This window comes from Triticum urartu, chromosome 4A, assembly GCF_056163025.1.
Source record: "Triticum urartu cultivar PI428250 chromosome 4A, HENAU_Tu73, whole genome shotgun sequence".
NCBI lineage: Eukaryota > Viridiplantae > Streptophyta > Magnoliopsida > Poales > Poaceae > Triticum > Triticum urartu.
Window position 1 is genome coordinate 227,091,105 of NC_141876.1, and position 9,489 is coordinate 227,100,593.

The following is a 9,489-nucleotide window of genomic DNA, read 5'->3' on the forward strand; positions in this document are numbered from 1 at the left end:
GATAGGAGCTGCACATATCTCGTTCTCAGGGCACACCGGATAAGCTAAGCGTACGGGAGCCAACGTAACCCAAGTTGCCAAGGGACGGCCCTGCACGGTGCTCTGGGTTGGACCAACACTTAGAGAAGCACTGGCCCGGGGGTTTAAAATAAAGATGACCCTTGAGTCCGCGAAACCCGAGGGAAAAAGGCTAGGTGGCGAATAGTAAAACCAAGGTCGGACCTTGCTGGAAGAGTTTTATTCAAGGCGAACTGTCAAGGGGTTCCCATTATAACCCAACCGCGTAAGGAACACAAAATCCGGGAACATAACACCGATATGACGGAAACTAAGGCGGCAAGAGTGGAACAAAACACTAGGCATGAGGCCGAGCCTTCCACCCTTTACCAAGTATATAGGTGCATTAAGATAACAAGATAATATAGTGATATCCCAACAATAAACAATGTTCCAACAAGGAACGATCTCCAATCTTCACCTGCAACTAGCAACGCTATAAGAGGGGCACAGCAAAGCGGTAACATAGCCAATCAACGGTTTGCTAGGACATGGTGGGTTAGAGGTTTGACATGGCAATTTGGGAGGCATGATAAGCAAGTGGTAGGTATCATAGCATAGGCATAGCAAAAGAGCGAGCATCTAGCAAGCAAAGATAGAAGTGATTTCGAGGGTATGATCATCTTGCCTGCAAAGTTGTCAGAGTTGTCTTGATCCTCGTAAGAAAACTCAACGGGCTCCTCATTAGTGAACTCATCTCCCGGCTCTACCCAAACAAGACAAACAATCAAAAGGAACGCAATCAACCACGTGCAATGCTCAAACAAACATGATGCAAACATGGTATGCTATGCGGGATGCGGTAGGTGATGCATATGGAAGATTTGACAAGGAATGATTGAATCTGGCCTCAACATGGAAATCCAAGAGTGTCACTGGAAAGGTGAGGTGATTTCGGTTGAAATCGATATAAAGAACACCGGAATCGGATGCAGGGTTTGAAAATGGAAAGCAAAACAAATATGGCACCGGTCTGCGATAATCAGCAAGTAGCCATCTAAAAGCATCAAGATAATTATGCTACAGCACTCAAACATGACAACAAAATACATGGCACGGATCCACTCATGATGCTTGACAACAGATGAACACTGAGTTACGGCCAATTCATCCATTAACATGTTCGAACAAGCATGGCAAAAATGCAAATGATAACAGGTTTCAGACTTAGTGAAATTAACACAAGTCTGAAATTTAACATCAGGTGGCACACTTTGGAGCATGAAAACTATATGCTACAGGAACTTAACATGGCAAAGCAAGGCATGAAATGAAGCTACTCAAAGTTTTACATGCTTTCATTGGACGATTTGTGGTAGTCTATTTTGATGATATACTGATTTACAGCAGATCTTTGGAGGAACATTTACATGCTGTTTTTATTGCTCTACGTGATGCATGTTTGTTTGGTAACCTTGGGAAGTGCACCTTCTGCACTGACCGAATATCTTTTCTTGGCTATGTTGTTACTCCACAAGGAATTGAAGTTGATAAAGTCAAGATTGAAGCTATTGAGAGTTGGCCGCAACCCAAAACGGTCACACAAGTGAGAAGTTTTCTTGGCCTCGCTGGATTCTATAGGCGTTTTGTGAGAGATTTCAGCACCATTACTGCACCTCTCAATGAGCTTACAAAAAATAATGTACCTTTTGTTTGGGGTACCGCACAGGAAAAAGTCTTCACGTTATTGAAAGATAAGTTGACACATGCTCCTTTACTCCAACTTCCTAATTTCAATAAGACTTTTGAGCTTGAATGCGAAGCTAGTGGAATTGGATTAGGAGGTGTGTTATTACAAGATGGCAAACCTGTTGCATATTTTTCTGAAAAATTGAGTGGGCCTAGTCTGAATTATTCTACTTATGATAAAGAATTATATGCTCTTGTTCGGACTTTAGAGAACATGGCAACATTATTTATGGCCCAAAGAATTTGTTATACATTCTGATCATGAATCCTTGAAACATATTAAAAGTCAAGCTAAACTGAATCGTAGACATGCTAAATGGGTTGAATTCATTGAGACTTTCCCTTATGTCATTAAACACAAGAAGGGTAAAGAAAATGTTATTGATGATGCATTGTCTCGTCGCTATACTATGCTTTCACAACCTGACTTCAAAATATTTGGTTTGGAGACCATCAAAGATGAATATGTGCATGATGCTGATTTTAAAGATGTAATGCAAAATTGTAAAAAGGAAGAACATGAAACAAGTTCGTCGTTAATGATGGATTTGTGTTCCGTGCTAACAAGCTATGCATTCCAACTAGTTCCGTTCGTCTTTTGTTGTTGCAGGAGGCGCATGGAGGAGGATTAATGTAACACTTTGGCATGAAGAAGACAGAGGGCATACTGGCTACACATTTCTTTTGGCCAAAGATGAGATGTGATGTTGAGCGTTTTGTTGCTCGCTGCACTACATGTCAAAAAGCTAAGTCATGACTCAATTCTTATGGTTTATATATGCCTTTGCCTGTACCTAGTGTTCCTTGGGAGGATATATCTATGGAATTTGTTTTAGGTTTACCTCGAACAAAGAAGGGGAGGGATAGCATATTTGTTGTCGTGGATAGATTCTCGAAAATGGCACACTTTATACCATGTCATAAAAGTGATGATGCTGTTAATGTTGCTGATTTGTTCTTTCGTGAAATTATTCGCTTGCATGGCGTGCTAGATACTATTGTTTCAGATCGTGATAGTAAATTTCTTAGCCACTTTTGGAGATGTTTATGGGCTAAGTTGGGACTAAACTGCTTTTTAGTATTACTTGTCACCCCCAAACTGATGGACAAACTTTAGTAGTCAATAAAACATTGTCTACTATGCTTAGGGTTGTTTTGAAAAATAATAAGAAAATGTGGGAAGAATGCTTGCCTCATATTGAATTTGCTTATAACCGTTCATTGCATTCTACTACTACGATGTACCCTTTTAAAATTGTGTATGGTTTCCTACCTCGTGCACCTATTGATTTTTTTGCTTCTTCCATCTTCAGAGAAGGTTAATTTTGATGCTAAAGAACGTGCTGAATTGATTCTAAAAATGCATTAGTTAACTAAGGAAAACCTTGAGCGTATAAATGCTAAATATAAACTTGCTGGAGATAAGGGTAGAAAATATGTTGTATTTGCATCTGGAGATCTTGTTTGGTTACATTTGCGTAAGGATATATTTCCTAATTTGTGCAAATCAAAGATAATGCCACGTGCTAATTGTCCTTTTAAGGTGTTAGAGAAAATAAATGATAATGCACATAAACTTGAACTGCCTACAGATTTTGGGGTTAGTCCCACTTTTAACATTGCATATTTGAAGCATTATTTGGGAGAGGAAGATGAGATTCAGTCGAGGACGACTTCATTTCAAGAAGGGGAGGATGATGAGGACATCAATACCATTGTTACACCCACATCCCCTACTGCTATACATACTGGACCAATTAGTAGAGCTCGCGCACACCAATTGAATTACCAGGTACTTTCGTTTCTTGGTAACGATTCTAATGTTCATGACAATATGATGCTGCCTAAATTGGGTACATTTATTTTGCTTACAAATGAAGGGCCTAGCTTGGACAAGAAAGATGAACCTTGGAGCAAGTTCAAGCATGGAGATGATGGCATCCGCAAGGGGAACACGAACGGAGTCACAAGTGATGATTCCAGGGCTTTGAAGCCACCATAATGAGTGCATGAAGCCTTGCACAAAATATACGAGATGCCAGTTCATAAATTTTGTCCAGAGGCTATTGTAGGTGCTGCGTCATCTTATTTTTGAGCCAGGCCCATGTAATTTCAAAATACTTGATTATATGTTGTTTTTAGAGTCCGTATGTGTGGGGATACAAGAGTTAGGGTTGATTTCAGACCCCTCCTCCAAGGGCCACGAAATCCCCCCTCTCTCATCCGTATATACAGCCCTTAGGGCATCGTTTAGACTTTGGGTTTTGTTTAGATTAAAAGTTCACCATAGCTGCAATTTCGCATACTTTGTTTGTGTTCAACGACCAGACAAAGATGTCACAGAACTCCACCTTGATCAATAAAGCTTTCATCTTATATTCGCAATATCCAGATTGCAATCTTAATTTCTTGCGTGTTCTTTGTTTGCTTGCAGGAAATAGACCTTCATGGTCAGGTTGATCGTGCTCTGGCGTGGTCAATAACCTCTCGGAGTTGGTTTAGCAATTGCTAAGGCGCGACGTCCTCGCACGTTCGTAGTCGGATCGTCAAAGTCGACTTCCACCAAAGCGATATCCATCATCTCATCGAAAGACAGTACACCTCTATCAGGAGGTCTCGGTGATGGCCTCCCGGTGTCATGGCGGCTCCACGGTAGCTCAACGGATCTGTTCGTGGCAGCGACCGGATTCTCCGGCGTCGGCTCGTTTGCGGTCGGGCCGTCTCGACCTTCACCCCATCTCCTCGTCGCCCGGGCGTTACTCCCATCAATAGGCTGGTCCTCTCCCAGCTGCGGTCCACCGCTCGTCTCGCGCCCCGGTGCTACAGGATCGAGCTCGTCCCGTGCCCGATGCAGCAGGACCGAGCTTGTCTCCCGCACGGTGCAATAGGACTGACCTCGTCGCCCTCTCGATGCTGCTGGACCGAGCTCATCTCGCGCTCGGGGCTGCAGGACAGGTCGGTGGATGCCAGTTTTGGGCGACCTATTGGGTCTCGACGCTGGGGGTCGCCCAGGGGTGCGAAAGGTCGGACCTTTCCGCTCGTCTCTTTCATTGGGGTGCGACGGGTCTCGGGTGAGGTGGTGTCGAGGTCTTGGATGCTGGGGCGGCGGCCCTGGTGGTGGTAGCACGGTGCTCGTGGGTAGAGCCCGTGCCTTGGTGCTACCCGGTCTCCATGGCCATGTGGGCGGCGTGGTTGCTGGGATGTGGCGTTCGATGGCGGTGAGTGTTGGCCGAGGTGAGAACCTGTTTTATCTTCGAACGGACCGGCGACGGCGAAGATCGTTCCCTTCTTGAAGGCGTCGTCACGGCTCTCATCGCCCGTCATGCGGCTTCGGGGAAAACTCTGATCCTTGGATCAGGCGGTGGCGGCGTGCTGGTGTCATTCCCTTCTTGAGGGCGCCGCCTTGGAGCGCATGGATCGTCATATGTAGCTTCATCTCTGCGTGGTAGTGCTAGAGGTGGTGTTGCTGCGCTCAACGCCTTTGTATCCTGCCCTGGGTATGTGCGTGTGTTGCGGTGGCGTGGCGTGTGTTTGTACTGGGTGCTAATTGCTTGGTGCTTTATATATAAAACGGGACGGAAGCCTTTTTCGGTAATAGTTGACAAACCAATTAATACATATATCTAGATGCTACTCGTTTTCTTTTAATTTACAAAATGCAATGCCTAGAGAAAAGAGTAGCTTTGTCAATGTATTTAGTCAGTAGAGCGAATGCATTAGTTGTACCAATAACTTTGGTAGGATTTAGCATACAAACACTCTACGACCTGGTATTATATAATAGGCAGCATCTATGAGAAATAAACATGGAAGTACTGGGATGAGGAGACAAGAAAGTTTCACGTTCCACCTTACCTACACATAACTTTAGCTGCTACATACGTTTAATGACACCGGAATACAAAGAACTATAGAAAACAAAATGAACTTACAGGTCAGAAACGCCTGCTAGCTTTAGCGAAACCATTATTGTGACACTGTAAAATTCTTTAGGTCAGCTCCCACATAGTCCTTGAGCTTACTAAGACATACAAGGACATGTTAGTTAATCACGCCTAACAACATGAAAAAAACTGCAAAGAAATACATATGCGGGCTACGAACCTAATCTGCATTCGTTGACAAAAAAAGTATGGCTAAAACCTGACATCACAAAATTGCAAGAGAGGCTACCCATGGCTGAAACCTATTGATCAACTTTTTTCTTTGATCTGAGTATGAAGCATTGTGCTACATGGATCCGACATGGCAAACAGATCACATAACCTTAACCAGTATGTATCTCACTAGCCTACATCTCTACAAACCAAACACTACAAGATAAATTCCAAATATTTTTAGTAACGGTGTTATGCAGTTTGAACACCTAGATTACATTCTAAAGTACAGGCGTACAGCTCAATATCTAAACTTTTTTTGAAAAAGGAATATTCCCTCTATTTCGCTCTCTCTTTCACCAACAACAAATCCCCAATGAACATACAAAGCTGAAAATCTAGATCTAGATCCTAATTGCATAAATGTTTAATTTGTGCACAATGAATCACAAATACTTGTTGAATCAGATTGACCTATCTGCGTTGCAAAGAAGGAGAGAAATAGGATTGATTTGTCTAAGGCACCGTGCTCACTTTTGTCCTCCTCATGGTGATGCATATAGCTGGCGGCGGCGTGGTGAATGTACATGCTACAAACCAAGACAGGGAGGTCCCTTAGTGCTCCTTGACGGCGACGCCGTGGGAGAGACTCGCCTCCTTCCCTCCTTCCTGGATCTCCCCGTCAAGGGGTATAAAGAAACCAGTACGCAGGAAGTAAGACAATGTGAATCGACATCTTGAGCCACGAAACTCAAATATTGCAACATAACTGGAATAACCAAGCAAGAATATTTTACCTTCAGTTGCTCAAATGGACACTGCTTTATTAATTGTCTCAAGTTCGTTCTTGCAATTTCCAGTAAACAGTCTAAACAATTCAATGAATAATCCATCTACAATATCGCAAACCTTTAAACAAAAACAAATTCATAGTCACTTTTTACAGATGAACTATACCCTATCAATCTTCTTCAACCCAAAATAGTGACCCATACAAACTCACACAGATGCCTACATGTGTTGGAATCTTTGACTCCAAACACAGGCATAACCCCAAATACACTACGAAACCAACCACAGATAGCCAAGGCAACTTCTTGTGCAGCCTACGGGATTGTGCTAAACAAGCAGGTTGGCCATGATATGCAAATTTGAATATGCTGCTCACCTTCACTTGATCCTGAAATAAGCATTAGAGTGCAGATACCTAAAATATTTTGACGACAGATACTCCCTAAATTTCTGTGAATATCTAACAAAAAAAACTAATTGGCAGAAATAGAAACTGAGACTCACCTCACACCCGATGAAAACAATATCAAAGGTGGATTGTGCGGTTGATGAGGAGGGCCCATGGCCTCCGGCGACAGAGGAGGCGTCGACAATCGCAGCGACCTCGTCCGGGTTGAGCTCGTCTCGTCCTCCCCCACCCACCTACTAGCATAAGGCACGGCGCACGAGAAGGGCGGATCCATGGCGAAGCGAGAGCGGGACGGGGCCGTCCATCGCCCAATCAAAGCGCGTAGCCTCGCCAGTGCCTCTCGCGAGGAAGACGGTGAGCTCATCCCCGTCCTCCTCCAAGTTCATCACTCGGGATGGCAATGATCTGTAGGTCCATGGGCGGCGGGAGGTGGACACACGAGCAGATCGAGCCTGCTGCTTCATCTCCTTCGCCTACCCATGGTGGTTGATGCCTGCTGTTTGAGGAGCCTTCGGCCTTGTTCGGTTCCTTCAGATTTGAAGGGGTTTGGAGGGGATTGAGAGGGATTAAATTCCCCACAAGTCAAAATCCACCTCAATCCTCTCAAATCCTCTCCAATCCTCTTGTGGGAGGGATTAACCGAACAAGCCCTTCGTGGGAAAGGCGAGAGAAGTGGAATCATGGGTTGCCTTCACGGGTAAGTGTGACACCCTTGATTCAATTATACACAAATCATACACGCAAATGTGTATGATCAAGATCAAGGACTTACAGGAAGATATCACAACATAACTTTAGACACAAATTAAAAAAATACAAGCTTTATATTACAAGCCATGGGCCTCGAGGGCTCGAATACATAAGCTCGAAAACACAAGAGTCAACGGAAGCAACAATATCTGAGAACAGACATAAGTTAGGCAAGTTTGCCTTAAGAAGGCTAGCACAAAAGCATATACTATCGAAAAGGCAAGGCCTCCTGCCTGCGATCCTCCTAACTACTCCTGGTCGTCAGCGGTCTCCACCTAGTAGTAGGCACCCTCGAGGTAGCAATAGTCTTCAGTGGTGTCGTCTGGCTCCTGGGATCCGTCATCTGGTCGCAACAATCGGGTATGGGGGAAAAAGAGGTAGCAAAGCAACCGTGAGTACTCATCCAAAGTACTCGCAAGACTTACATCAGATCTAACCTAAGTATGCATCTGTATCAAACGAATGGGTTGTATCTGTGGACTAAACTGCAAAATGCCAGAATAGAGAGAAGACCTAGTCCTATCGAAGACTAGCATCTTCTTGAAACCACCATCTTGCAGCAACAGGAGGGAATAGAGTAGCATAAAGTAAAGTAGTAGAAGTGTTATCAACCTCGGCCGGAGATCCTTTCTCGACTCCCTGCGAGAAAGCAATCCCAAAGCCATACTATCCAGTTATCATCACAATCCAATTCTCATCACCATCCAGTTCTCATCACAAGTATCCAGTTCTAGTTGTATCGATCGGGATACAACTCCAAGTTTCCATTACCATAGGACAGGCTATCGATAGATGTTTTCTTCCCTGCAGGGGTCCACCAACTTACCCACCACGCTGGATTAACTCCGGCCGGACACACTTTCCTGGGTCATGCCCAGCCTCGGCCAAACAATACGCCGCAACCCGACCTAGGCTTAATAAAGAGGTCAGCACGCCGGACTAAGCCTATGCCCCCAGGGGTCTTGGGCCATCGCCCTGGGAACTCCTGCACGTTGCGTGGGCGGCCGGTGAGCAGACCTAGCTACCTCCTTCAATAAGGCAGGAGCTTATGCAGTCCAACCCGACGCGCGCCGCTCAATCGCTGACATCTATTAAGCTTCGGCTGATGCATACGACGTAGAACGCCCATACTATGCCCACGTGATGGTTAGTGCTATCAGGCCAGAGGCCCCTCGGATCAAATATCCAAATCTTAGTGGATTAGGAACGCGCGGTAACGAGCAGAGACTCACGATCGATGTGACCCAGTCGCCCCATCTCGAGTACTTGCGGCAAGGGCTAAGAATGCCCGGCCACGCCTCGTAAGTATCTCGCGGGCAACTTTCAGGTCAACCCGACTCCACATCACTCGCTATTAAGCTCGCTCGGGTACCCCTCAGGGCCGACCCGTCTTTAGTAACATGGTTCAGTGTAAAGTCATAGTAATCATAGTAACTGGGTGTCTAACACCAAGGGGAAAACCCGAGGAATCACCCATGATGAATTCCACTCGATGTTATCATCAAGGTGAACGTAAGAGGATCCACCCTTGAGGTCCACACTTGAGGGGTTGCACGACAGAGCCGTAACGGAAGTGGTTAAGGAGGAAATCACCCTCGATGACCATGACCGAATAGCTACACTACAGAGATCTCATCAGGAGTGATGTAAGAGGTTCCACCCTCGGCACTCGATGGTAACTCTGCAGAGTCGAGC

General features: G+C 45.0%; 1 long non-coding RNA gene across 3 annotated transcripts; it reads right to left on the minus strand.

The window, feature by feature from the left end:
* Positions 1-667: 667 nt before the first annotated feature.
* Positions 668-9,231, minus strand: LOC125551369 (uncharacterized). Of its 3 annotated transcripts, XR_015600789.1 has the most exons (4): positions 7,140-8,481; positions 6,378-7,023; positions 5,679-5,767; positions 668-763 (listed from the first exon to the last, which is right to left on the minus strand). It is a non-coding gene; the product is annotated as an uncharacterized LOC125551369 (long non-coding RNA). The 3 variants fall into 3 exon arrangements; XR_007302488.2 differs by lacking the exon at positions 668-763 and having other exon boundaries at positions 5,441-5,767; positions 7,140-8,468; XR_007302487.2 differs by lacking the exons at positions 668-763; positions 5,679-5,767 and having other exon boundaries at positions 6,235-7,023; positions 7,140-9,231.
* Positions 9,232-9,489: the final 258 nt, after the last annotated feature.